The sequence below is a fragment of the Lepisma saccharinum genome, chromosome 8, assembly GCF_977018435.1.
Source record: "Lepisma saccharinum chromosome 8, izLepSacc3.1, whole genome shotgun sequence".
Lineage (NCBI taxonomy): Eukaryota > Metazoa > Arthropoda > Insecta > Zygentoma > Lepismatidae > Lepisma > Lepisma saccharinum.
The window spans coordinates 58,763,445-58,776,870 of NC_139236.1; positions in this window are offsets into that span (position 1 = coordinate 58,763,445).

Below are 13,426 nucleotides of genomic sequence, written 5' to 3' on the forward strand. Positions count from 1 at the left end.
TTATCTTTCTTTACATATTCTTATACTCGCATGTAACAGAACCTTTCGGTTGCTCATTTTGCTATTCATTTGTTTCTGTATAACTTCAATTGTTTATTTGTGTATATCAAATCCTTTAAGAAACCTGCACTCCCATTGGTTAATTCGTTCTGACCGCGGTGTCTCGTTACCGCCATATCGTTGCACTCTGCAGTGTCAGTGTTCGTGGAGAAGCCACTCGGGCAACAGCCGGAAACCGTCGCGGACAATTATGGATAACGTAGGCCTAACGTGGCTACGTTTCATTCGTGGCATTTCAGTAAGTGCAGTGATATGTAATTGATTAGAGGAACATTACAGTGCACGATATCATTTCATTCAAGAACTAGTGGCCTGTTATTGTAACATCAGCTGCAAACCTCGTGTAAACAGTTTCCCTATGCAGGAGTGCAGCAAAGTGCAATTATGTGTTGTGTGTATACGAGGGGAGAGTGAAAAATTTTGAGTCTCACGGGGAAGGGGTGTTTGAGCTACAGTTTCACATTATGATTGCTCTACATAATCACATAATCTCTATAATCCCCCCCAGATCAATGCACTTATGCATTCTGTGCTTCAATTTGTTTACAATCATCTGGTAGAATGATTTGTCCTGAGTCTCGCACCACTGAATGACAACCTTCGTCCGTGTGGAAGTGACGTCGTCGAAGTGAATTCTTCATAGCAGGGAAAAGATAAAAATCTGACGGGGCAGGTCGGGGCAATAAGGTGGATGGAGAGGTGCGGTGAAGCCACACTCGACCAAAGCAGCCTGTCAGTGAGGCCTTGCCGACAGAGGTGCCGAATGACGGTCCTGTCGGCCACTCTCTTCTCTGACACTTCATTCATTTTCAACCTGACAAAAAATAGAGGAAAGCAAGTGAATTTCATAAAAGTTCGCACAGAGTGTCCTAAAACTCGAACCTCCAAAATTTTAACTACCTAGCGTCACTCCTTCCATTAGAGACTCAAAACTTTTCACTCTCCCCTCGTACATTATAATACATAGTTATAGTAATTATTATTTGTCTTTATTTTCTTTACAACTCCCAAGTTATATCACTATAACTTAGCGTTCCAGAGGTATTGTAAGTATTAACCTACAAATACACTTACATATTCAGATCCTACCGGGTAGAATTCGCAATCATTTTTGGTCCTACCGGGCAGGATTCCCATTCAGTAGTGTAAAGCCCGTGTCCACACTGTGAATGGGGATGTTGTGAAATTTGTAAACGAACATACACATGCACCAGACGCTTGTCGACTAATCGGCGGAGACGCCGAGAGGCCATGAGATAAGTACAAAGACTGTTATGTTATACTTGAAACACTTGATAGCACGAACGTACAGGAACGCAACAAATTTCAATCAATTCAAAAGAACATTAATTTGTTTCTGTACACAAAGTTACATGTTGCTTCCACCAAAATTGTGTGGCACCAATATTACCTGACACCAAAATGTTCTGCTCCCGAAATACTTCTTTGCAACTTGTTTACTGCCTTGGGTTACATGTAGAACCAGCAACCCAACTTCTGAAGTACAGGGTTAGCCTAAAGGAAATAGACAGTTCAAACGCTTTATAAATTGAAATGTGTTTGTTGCATCAGAAAGCATTTAGTACTGTTGTGTAGAGAAAGACTTCAACTTTACGACCTCCGCTTTTCGTTTGTCTTCGTGATGTCAGCATCACGTGATCACCCTTGACGTAAGTGGAGCAGTATGGCCGCTAGCCAGGTGGAGAAGGCTTTCTGCGAGATTGAATTTGCAAAAGAGAATTCTGTTACTATCGTGCAGCGTCGTTTCAGAACACGGTATGACAAACAACCACCCACAAGGCAAGTAAATCTATGATTGGAGCAAGAAATTTAAGGAAGCTGGTTGTCTGTGCAAGGGGAAAAGTCCTGGGAGAGGAGAACAGAACTATCGCATTCATATCTTTCGTGTTACAAAAGGGTCACACATAAAACACTTTACAAATGTAAACTTCAGGATGTGCTCTTCAAACCATGTAAGTATTTCCGCCCTATTATTAAAACTCTTTGAAAGTGTTTATTTCTTTTAGGCTAACCCTGTATATTCCTTGGAGAGAAGCTGTTGACTGACTCTTCCTCGTTACTCCTACTAAATTGGCCAAATTTTAAAGATCAATGAATTAACTGATAAACTGACGCTGTATATGAGACTGTAAATTCCTGTAACCCCTAATCTTTCTACTCTAGTCCTTCTATTTCCCACAATATAAAAACATAACCTTGTTATATATTTACAATTTTGATGACGAAAAATAATAGCCTTATTTTTAAAATACTTTGATTGTTACTGTTAAAGAACACGCTTATTGTAGGTACCTGTTTATTCAATACCTACCTATTGACATCTAAATAACATTCATATCTTAGCTTAAATTATTACACGATTTTGCAATGTACTTATTATGTTATACAGTAGTAATTTCAATTAATTCTTGTCAAGAATATATCCAACTCCTTAAAACAAATAGCCACACACCCGGTGGAGGCACATACGGGTTCGGATCTCACTTTAAACTGTAGGTCCAGTCCCTATTAGCCTATCTGTACATAAAGTGGAATTATAACAAACTCAAAGGGAATATAACAATGAAAATTCGTTATAAAAAAAAAAAGTCGTTTGAAGGGTATTATCTTATCATAGACGGATCCAGAATTTTGAAAATAGTTAACTTTTCTTTACCGTGCCTACGTTTAAGTAAATAGTGTGCTTTGAAAATGTCAGGTAATGGCGCCCTCGAGTACTTGAGCGCTCGGGGCGACCCTTCCTCCAGCACTGTGTGTGAGAAATAAGCCCGTATTTTTTAATCTCCTGTACATACTTTGTATTCCCACACACACATTATCTTTGAACCAGGTAATATGCGTGCCCAACTTCACACATCAATTTCGAAAGCTTCAAAACAAACCTGCACATAATATTAGTGATTAGCGCATATTATCGCCACGTGTGTGATATGCGCATAGCTCCTCCTCGTTCCAGTCAGTAATTTACCAGCGCTTCAGCACATAAAATTGAACACCTCCGCCACACACGTGGGACGTATTTCATTAATGTCCCTAGGTGGTCTCCGCCAGTATGGCAAACATAGATCGTAAATCATGCAGAAAATTTCGCAATCATATTTTACGATGCGCATGATTAGCTTCATGTAATCGCTTCTGAAAAAATCCCATTAAAGTAATTTCCACTTTAATTGAGTGAACATAAATATCCGATATCTCTCGTGGATCAAGCAATGAAGTTTCAATGTTGTGCCTGTAGTGTGCAAATAAGGCAAGTTGTGAGAAAAGATGTTACCCAATGCAAGGAGGCTACGACGCAAAGGATGCCGGGTTCGAATCCCCGCCTGGGCATGGGTGTTCTTTGTGAGTGTTCCTTCATACAATTCGGAATCCTAATCTTTGCCATAAGTCAAAAGTGGCAGAAAATATAAGTAAAATAAACAAAATCAATCAATCCAATACAAGAAGTAAGACTTGAAACTTTCCTGGCGACGAATGACGAATAGATTCTCTCGGGCTAACGAGTCACTAATCATTTCCACAACTCACCTGGATGTTAGCACGAGAGAATATTTTCGTAATCCAATACAAGGTTATTGGTTCTTTAAATTAGGAAGACAGGAGATGCACAACGTAGAATTCTCAGCGAAAACTGCAGTCGAAGTCTTCAGCGTTTCAAAGGCAACGAATCCCGTTGAGGTAACACTAGCAAAGACGATTCCACACAGGTAAAACAGCGACAGCGAAAAATCAGGCGAGGCCATGCCGGCTCGGTAGCTCAGTGGAAGAGCAATGGCAATGCATGCCAGAGACCTGGTCGAGCCTACGTTCGTTATTGGAAGTATAGGGGTTGGGTAGATGGGTTGTTTTCTTGTGATGATATAAACGGTAGAATATTAATTTATCCATGGAACAAATACGAAATATATGTGCTAGTGTTGCACTATGCAGATAGAAAAAAATATCACACAACTGAACGCACGAAATCGAGTACACAGATAAGCACTTCCTGATGTCAATTGCTTTCTCTTTCTTCTTCACAAGCAATAAACCCACGTACAGTTTCTGGCTTCAAGTACATTAAAAACACTAACAAGTAAGTACAGTGGTATAATATGTGAAAAAAATCAGTGAAGGAGAAATTGTTGTAACTGCCCTTGAAGCATGAGGATGTAAATTGTTACAGAGTTTCACCTTCAGAGCCAAAAATTAGCAAGCGGGGGAGGGGAATTACTCTCATCTCCCCTTCAAATACCACCCTGCTCATATTCATTAATGAAAGAGCTGAATTTAGATTGGTCATACAACATTTTCAGTTCCATGCGATTGGTAAGTTTCAGTTACAGGAAAATGTAAATTTTATCAGCATTCTTACAATATTTATTGAAATCGGCAGTTGTACTGAAACACCGAGATCAAATGAATTTGTGCGGGACTAATATTGATATAAACATTGCACAGACACACACAAACATGCATAACCTTGCCCATTTTGTCTCTCCCCCAAAATCATAAGCCGGCGCCACTAGACTCCTTGTATATGCGGCAGTTCAAACTCAAATGGAATTTAGGTAATTAAAGTTTGTCGGGAGAGCTTTGAAGTCAAAAGAAACCAGCCACTGTGATAAGAATTTGATCGAGATGACAAAGCGACACAACAAGGATTACGAACGTCCTGGTGAGATCTCTTCATTTCCTTCCCACCCTTAAGACAGTGCATGTCGTCAATCTGGCAAAGTCCGACGATAAGAATCCGCCCTTCACCTCCAAATGCAAATCATTCAAGCTGCGAAGGAAAAGAAGAGGGATCACTTCGCCTGCCTGTATGTGCTCGAGTGATTAACAATCTCGCACGATTTCCAAATCTCTTTCATCTTGTTGGAGTTGATTTCTCTTGATCAGTTTTCCGAAAATGTATATCGTTTCCAAGAAACACGCCAATGTAAAAAATTCAGAAACATTAGCCTAGATCTATCTGTTTTTCAAGTTTCTCCCACATCATTCCCCTTGCGATGGGAAGTGTAAGGTGGTGGCGACCCTTTCTGAAGAGAGACAAATGCCAACCTCTTTTCCTCGTAGTACTGTACTGCCTGAACTGCATTTTTCGGACTAACAGGGCTCCAGCACAGTGTTGCCACAATATGAGGGCACAATTTCCCTTTCCAAAGGGCAAAATTTTCCTTTTTGGACCAATTTTTCCCTTCACCTAAGCAAATTATATAATAATAATAATAATTAGTAGTAGTGGTAGTAGCAGCATTATTAGTGGTGGTGGTGGAAGCAGTGGTAATACGTAGTTAAGTATTCCTTTCAATTCGTTATTCGTTTGATTAAAAAATATTTTTTGAAAAATCACATTTCGGTTTCCTCACTTCCTGACCAGATGTCCCAGGTTTGAATCCTGGTCAGGAATCCATTCAATCGTTAATCCTCATCGTTACTATTTATCCAAAGATGCATAAAAAACAATAAACTTAAAGGAGCAAGTAGAAAAATAAATAAATAACATAAAAATGTGGATATAAAATTCAAAATTAACATAAACTGTAATAATGTAATCAGATGACCTTAAAATTTCGCTGAAATTGTGGTATTCTTCATCGAAATTACCTTTTCCCTTTTAGCTAAAATTTCGGTCCGAATTTCCCTGCAAAAGGGAAATTTCCCTTCATGTGCCAACACTGTTCCAGCAGCGTCTGTACTCACAGCCAGTATAATCACAGACAAAGGTAATAGGCAGACACTGAGTTCAGGCAGCAAACCTATTGCGGTCTCTGCAAGAAGTTCAGAGGATCCTCCGCTTGGAGGCGCCGGCTTTCACTTCTGGTCAATCTCGCAAACAGCAGATGGCGCTGGTAAATTTCAAGCAACTGGGAAAGGGACTTAGCGGGAGGCACTCCGCGGTATGTGTGTTTGCAAGGAATGGTAAAGCGCTTTTAACATTATCTGTGGTAAAATGCTCTGTGGAGCTTTCGTTGTGTCCTGCCCATGCATATTTGTGATTGTTGTCATCACTTCCTCTCACTTTTCATCCCTATTTTCGCGATTAACCGGAAGGAAAGGGAAGTAAAATGAAACAAACCCATCAATCTTTGTGTGGGACAGTGACGACACCAGAAACAAGCGTGGAGACAGACAGGAGGGGGGATATGTTCTGTGTCGGGGGGTAGTCGCATTTAATTTACCAAGAAGTACCATTAAAAATGCATGCTTGGCAGGGTGCGTAATTCCGGGGGGGACAGGGAGGATTTCCCCCCTCACCAACAGTCTTGGGCTTAAAAATCCCCCCCACCAAAAATTTCCGGGGGGAGAGTTTTGGAAACCAAAGATAAACAATTACATTTAACTTCAAATATACTTTACTAAGAATAATATCGAAAACACACACAAAGTAGTGGTTGTGACCTCACAGGAGGTCACTGCCAGATTTACATCAATATGCACAATAACAGCACAATAAGAGTGTAAGACAATACTAACTATGAAATCTAATTGATTCATATTAACATAAAGCAAAAACCAAATAAAAACATATAATAAAACCACTTTTACTATTTCGTAATTTATTGACATTTTTAACCAGTTAGTGAAGGAATTAATTTGGTCCTTTATAAATATCTGCTACGTATAAAAGTAACAAATTAATTTATTTATATGTATTTAAATAATAAAAATGTATTTTTTTAATTATTTAGTAGTTTATTCTTACATTTAATAACATTATAAGTATGTATAGCGTATAATTTATAAATATGTGTGGGGGTGAGTTTGTAGATTAAGATCTTTCACCCACCAAGTCTTCATTGATTTCGCACCCTGATGCTTGGGCTATGGTTGAGGAATCACACACTAAAATCCCCCGACAATCACACCGGGACTATGATCGCCATATTGGAAAATGGCTGCATTTTGGTAAATTTGCACAACTTTGAAATAAAATTAGAAATGTCCAGACATGGATGAGAAATAATGTGTGTTAAAAAAAGTTCCTGGAAATTACGCTGCTGTTCTATCCGCCATATTGGAAATATGACTGCCTTTAATAGAAGTGTTGTTTGCATGTGTGCGAGCAGTGGTAGCAGAATGCCATCTGCAGGGTAGCGTTGGAACTTCGGTCAATGTACTGCACGAATAGATTCAGTAACTGTTAGCCGAGGGTCGGATAAACCTATCCGTATCATATCCTTACAGAAGAGTAGGGTGGCATCAGAAGGTAATGTCTGTTGTAGTCCATATGTTGTTGTTGATTGTTGATTTGGTGTTTTAAGTCCACTTTATGCACAGTAAGGCTAATCGGGACTGGACCTACAGTTTAAAGTGGGATCCGAACCACTTGTGCCTCCACCGGGTATCGAACCCGGGACCCCTTGATTGCAAGGCGACGACACTACCACTGCGCCATCGGGGAGGCCCTGTTGTAGTCCATATAAACTGCAGGATAGTGTACGTACACTAGAAGGAGAATCATTGATGCTTCAGTGACGGACATTTCAAAACCTCATCGACCAGATCGCATATCACAGCAACTGGCATAGGCGAAATAAATTAAATCAGATTGCCCTTGCAGAAGTGATCTCACTCATCATTGTTTCATCTTTTGATTGTACAGTCACGGACTCGTGTGGGTTGTAACAATCCCACTCACTTTCAATTTGGTCGTTAGAATCAAGAAGTGTAGGTGACTGTATAATCCAATGAAAAGCTCGCCCCCTTGAAATAAATACATTCTTTGGACTTGGTAGGTGTTAGTGTTGCCCACGAGACGAGACTTTGGCCTGTCTCGTCTCGTGGAAATGCTGTGAAATGCTGTCTCGTCTCGAAAATGATCAATCTCGTCTCGTCTCGAATTTTTAAAAGCCTGTCCCGTCTCGTCCCGTGGGCAACACTAGTAGGTGTAAACCAGATCAATTGCGAATGCATTTGGCAGTTCTGTTTGACTTGTCCGCCGTTTGTTGTCAACTCCTTCTTTTTGTGCGTGTGTAACAACGAAGTGCCGAAACGTCACGCATCAAAGAGTACAAAACCGAGCAAACATGTGAATAGGCAACGTGCGTGTTTCTGCGTGTAATGTGTGGAGGTTTATCACATGAAACTCGACGCCCAGTTTGTTACGATGCGGAAAGAGATTTTTTCGAAGAGTTGTCAATTTCGACACATATCGTTTCGTGTACAAAATAACTCTGTTCATTTTGCAGATGACACAAAAAAATTGTTAGTCTATCCCTCAATTCCCTGACTGTTTTCTTGCATTCCAACTCGAGAGAGAAAGAGAGAGAGAGAGATGAGTTTCTTCTAATTTACCTTTCTATTTCTGTCCTTCTTCCTTCTCTCATTCTCTCTCTCTCTCTTCGAGAAAGACAAAGAAAGAAAAAAGGGAAAGTGAAAAGAGTGAGGGCTCTCTCTCTCTCTTTTCGCTGATCTGCTCTTTCCTTTCTCTTGCCTCAAGAAAAGGAGAGAAATAAGGCTTCTTTTTTTCCCGTCTCTCTCTCTCTCTCTCTCTCTCTCTCTGCTCCTTGGACGAACACGCTGTATAGAGAAGCGAATTACGGCTTCGAAGTGAAGCGCGTGTGCATCAAGGGCGCCCGCAGTGAGTGGCCAGGGGGGACACTTGCCCCCCTGAGATTTCTGGAAACAATGTAATTCGAATGGCGAAATTGTAGCTATATTTTACAATAAAAAAATGTTGTTTTCTGTGACTTACAGGCCAAAAGTTACAACTATTATTAATGTTATTTGAAGTAGGGTTACATTTAACCTTTAAGTGGGTATGTGGGGTGGCCACAACACCCCAGGTCTAAAAACTGTAAAAAAAAATAAAAAAAAATAGTCTTATAAGTTGGCAACACTGTTCATCTTTCCGTTACCTTCATGTTGTTTACTCCTTGACGGGTAAGTTTTTAGTCGCCTGATTGTTGTGCGCTGGTCCACAATAACAAAGAGCTCCGCGTTCTGGGGTGTTCAGCACCCCACCTAACTACTTGCGTCTTGTTTAAAACTTTATTTAGCTCCAGTGTTGCAATACTTGTGGCTTTTCTTTTCTTCGCAATGGAATACAACCCTCGTACATTTGTTTAATACATATGCTACTTTTCAGTAAGTATTGTGTATCCTGTTTGGAAGGAAAAGTAAAAAATATAATAAAATAAGAAATTGCCCCTATAAAATAGAAGGAAAAAGGAAAATTATTAAAATGTCCTTAAAAAGTTTCAAATTTAGTTATTTTCATTATTCGCAATCTTACAACCGTACAAATAATGTAAAATTACATATATTACAATTATTATTGTTAGAAATATAACTATAAGTGTATTTTTTCTGTGAGGTGTCGTCAGAACCCCACTACCCACTTGTGTACAATTTGGCCACCTACCTACTTAAAGGTTAAGCCTACAGTCTATTTTACACTGATTATCTAACTATAAAGAACTGATTCTTGTCAGTATACAGTTATGCAAATTGTATATGGATATACAGAATATGGAAATTACAAATCAGTGTAATTTTTAAAAGAAACAAGTAGTAGTAGTAGAATTAGAAGTAATAACAAAAATAATAGCAACAATAAAAGCAGTAATAATAGCAATAATAATAATTATTAAAAAAGTTTCTATGACCTGTCCCCGCTGAGAAAAAATCCTATGGGCGCCCTTGGTGTGCATCCCTATCTCCTTATCTTCTCTACCTCATTCCCTATCTTCATCACATCACATATCTTTATTTTTCTCTCCCTTAACTTCTCTATTTGCTGTCTTCCTATTGCTTTTGCTTTTCTTTCATTTCTCCATCTATCTTTGTTTCAACTTATCTCACTGCTTCCATCTGCCCTTTTTTTTTCACATTCATAATTGTGCGCGATACGAGCCTAAAACAAAATACAAACAAAGGATTCCACGAGAAGGATTCATTCTTCACTTAAATCCATATCATCGCAGAAAATGATAAGAAGAAAAGAAACCACTTTGCGTTTCGAGACAAAACCACCGCAAAAGGAGACATGGTTGCTAAGCAACAATGCTCATGCCATGTCATCCCACAGAAGTTATGCGGACTTTTATTGTTATGCCACTATTTACATTAGGATTACGTGGCAAGACACGTGTCCTTATAAGCATTACGTACCTAGTCTTCGGGTCGCCGGAGGCAGGGTAATAGATTCAGGGAGTGCCTCCAGAAAAAGCTAGCCTCCTCTTAAGACGTCACATGAATATCCTTGCGCTGGTCTTTCCCAGCACAATAACTGCCGGCATGTTTCATGAACGAATCAGGGTTGCCAGCAGGCTTCGTGAAAAATCACCAAGGTTGGTATCTGTGGGTCGGAGGGAGCTAGAATTGTAAGTGGATAATACATAACTGCGTTCTTCGGGGGGGGGGGGGGGTGGAATACAAATAAAATATTTTGTAATTAAAAATTTTAACCCTCGTTTTAAAATTGCACAAGGACAAAAATGGTAATCGGGAATCACTTTAATGGGAGTGTCTATTTACTACTTTGATTTTTCCCCACTTCTTTGCGGTTTTCATTTGATTTCCTCAAAATTTCTTAACAGTTGCATAAGATTTATACTGAATGTCAAAAGGAACTTAATTGGTTAAACGTTAAAAATAGGAGAACATTTTTGGCATTGTCGTTATTGTACAGGATTCTGAACAATAACGAACCTAAATATTTATATGATCAAATTGCTCTGAACAAGAAGGGGAAAGAAATTAACCTTCGTCGAAAAACACAATTCACGATCCCCACACACAGAACAACACTCTATGGAAATTCCCTCATAGTAACTGCAATAAAAGAATGGAATGTACTTCCCCCACCACTGACCTCAGGGCAACTCCACCCTGCAACACACAAAATAAATCTAAAGAAGCACCTACTGTCCAAACAATAGTGCCTGGCTTTGTCATTTCTGTAATGAATGGGAATTAGGTATTGCTTTTAGTTTTAGTTTCATCTCTGTAATAATTGCATTCTAATTGCGGTTTTATATAGATTTAACTCTGTACCTTCAGTATATTAATTGTTTATATTATAAGTATGAATGTTTTATTTTTCTACTGCAACAGTGGTTTTCAGGAAGTGTAAAGTGTCAAATGTAATATGTATTTCTTTCACAAGGGTTTGTTGTAAGAACGGCCCGCGAGGCCGAAACACGCCCTCTCAATAAAGGCGATATTATTATTATTATTATTATTATTATTATTATTATTATTATTATTATTATTATTATTAAGGGTGTGTAGTGTCTGTAGCTAGTTTAATCGTTGACAATGTGTATGAATGCTGGAAAGACGACTCAACTTAAAATGCCAGACGAATGTAAACGTCCATGCGTTCTCCGGGATTCGAATCTGTGATCCTTGTTACATTTTCAATGCCACGAAGGCTGGCACAAAAAAGTTATACTCTGTCCCGGGAATCTCTGGAGCAAGAGAACGAAAACAAGATTCTGCGCAAATAGTGACGCGAGATGGCTCCACCAATGAACACGTGAGAGGGAACGGGGTTGCGTGGAGGGGGGGAGGTGACTGCAGTCACCAGCCATCGCAGCAGCGTGCAGTGCTTCACTCTGCCCAGTCGATTCTCCAAGCCTTGCCCCACAAATTCCGGGGATAGAGTATAGTTTGCTGGCGAATAACATTGCCGCTATCTTACGTTTGGCAGTCCCTTTTCACGTAAGAGCCTAAGAGTAATATTACATGCAAAATGGTTTATTTGGAGTAACAAATTATTAATCACAAAGTTTTCTCTTTCAGTTGAGGACGCTTTGGGGAGTGAACTGGCTGCTCGAGGTGACATCCCACCCTTTTCCACTCTGGCATCCTTGTCGCAAGAAGGGAGAGTAAAAAGTTTTTACAGCGTACGAAACAACGAGTTAGAATATAAACAGAGTATCTCCCCGCCGAGCAAAACTGAATCTTCACCCGCCATGATACACGTGCACGGAACGCTGAAGTCCCTCAAAAGCCAATGCAAATTGCGGCGTGGATATTGCTATTGGGCGGAAGAAAACAGAATAATGTTGCGGTTGTGTACAGATGAGCATATACACTTTACTTCTAACGTGTCACAGTGTTTATATTGGATTTCAAGTAGGCCTACAAATTCATTTCGACGGTAGAAAATACGAGGAATGATCGGGGGGGGGGGGGAATACAAAGCCTTCCCAGTTCAAGCAGTTATCCCAGCATTACACGTGGTTCATGATGCCTGTCTCATAGAACTCGGGGTCCTGTTGTCAGAGCCCAATCCTTACGTCCTGGCCTGGCAGGTTTTGAGTGGCATGTGCTCCATCATCCAGCATACTTACCGGACCTTGCTCCGAGCGATTACCATCTGTTTGCTCCTTTGAAGAAGCATCTCAGAGGATGCCAGTTTTGCTTGGATGATGTTGTGCAGCACGAAGTAAGAGCTTGACTCCCACAACAGGATCCCGAGTTCTATGAGACAGGCATCATGAACCTCGTGTAGCGCTGGGATAACTGCCTGAACTGGGAAGGAGACTATGCTGAGAAGTAGTGTATGAAGCATTCTTTCACGTGAGTCCCCTTGTATTCGTCTAATTAATACATACTGGAATTTACAGACTTTGTATTCCTTTTTTCCCGATCATCCCTTGTAGAAGCGTCGGAAATTATTGATCTAATGGTCATGTAAATGTAGCCTTTATATAAAATTCGGACATGTACAGCTAAAAGAGGATATTATAAATTTAAGTGGAAACATAACTGCAAATTAATACATAATAATGTACAGCAGTGCGTCAGACGGGCAGTGGATGACGTGGGACCTCTATGTACCCTTTTTAATTATTTCAATTGCTATTTAATTGAAACCTAATTTACAAATAATGGCGGTAAAATGCTCTTGAACAGCGAGGTAGCCAGAGGCGGAGCGAAAACCACCCCGTCGTAAACGTAAACGGCAATTGTAAGGCAATTAACCGTTCGAGTTCTCTCCAGGCGTCGCCATGGCAACGCTCTCCCCTAAAAACGGTTGCCGTAGCAACAGTCAATCTTACACCCTCTCCTCCGGGTATGGGTAACTGCCAGATTTTGGTAACTTCGGTTCAATTCGCGGTCCTTAGTAACGGTTGCCGTGGCAACAGAAGTCATGGTTGCTGTTTCAGTGCAGGAAATTACTATTGGAGCGGCTAGTGTGGTCGACATGTAATCAAGGAGTCGCAGGTTTGTTTTGAATTTACGTTTTCCGTGTCTTCTCAATTTTGTTTTGAAGATTTCGGTCTGCGAGGAAGGGTTCGATGAAGACGGCTAAAAAAGGGGACAAGCCTCTTCCGTGTCGAGTGCAACGTATCTTGGAGACACATTCTTGGTCTTAATCTAGGTGGAGCTGTCGTGATAAGTACCA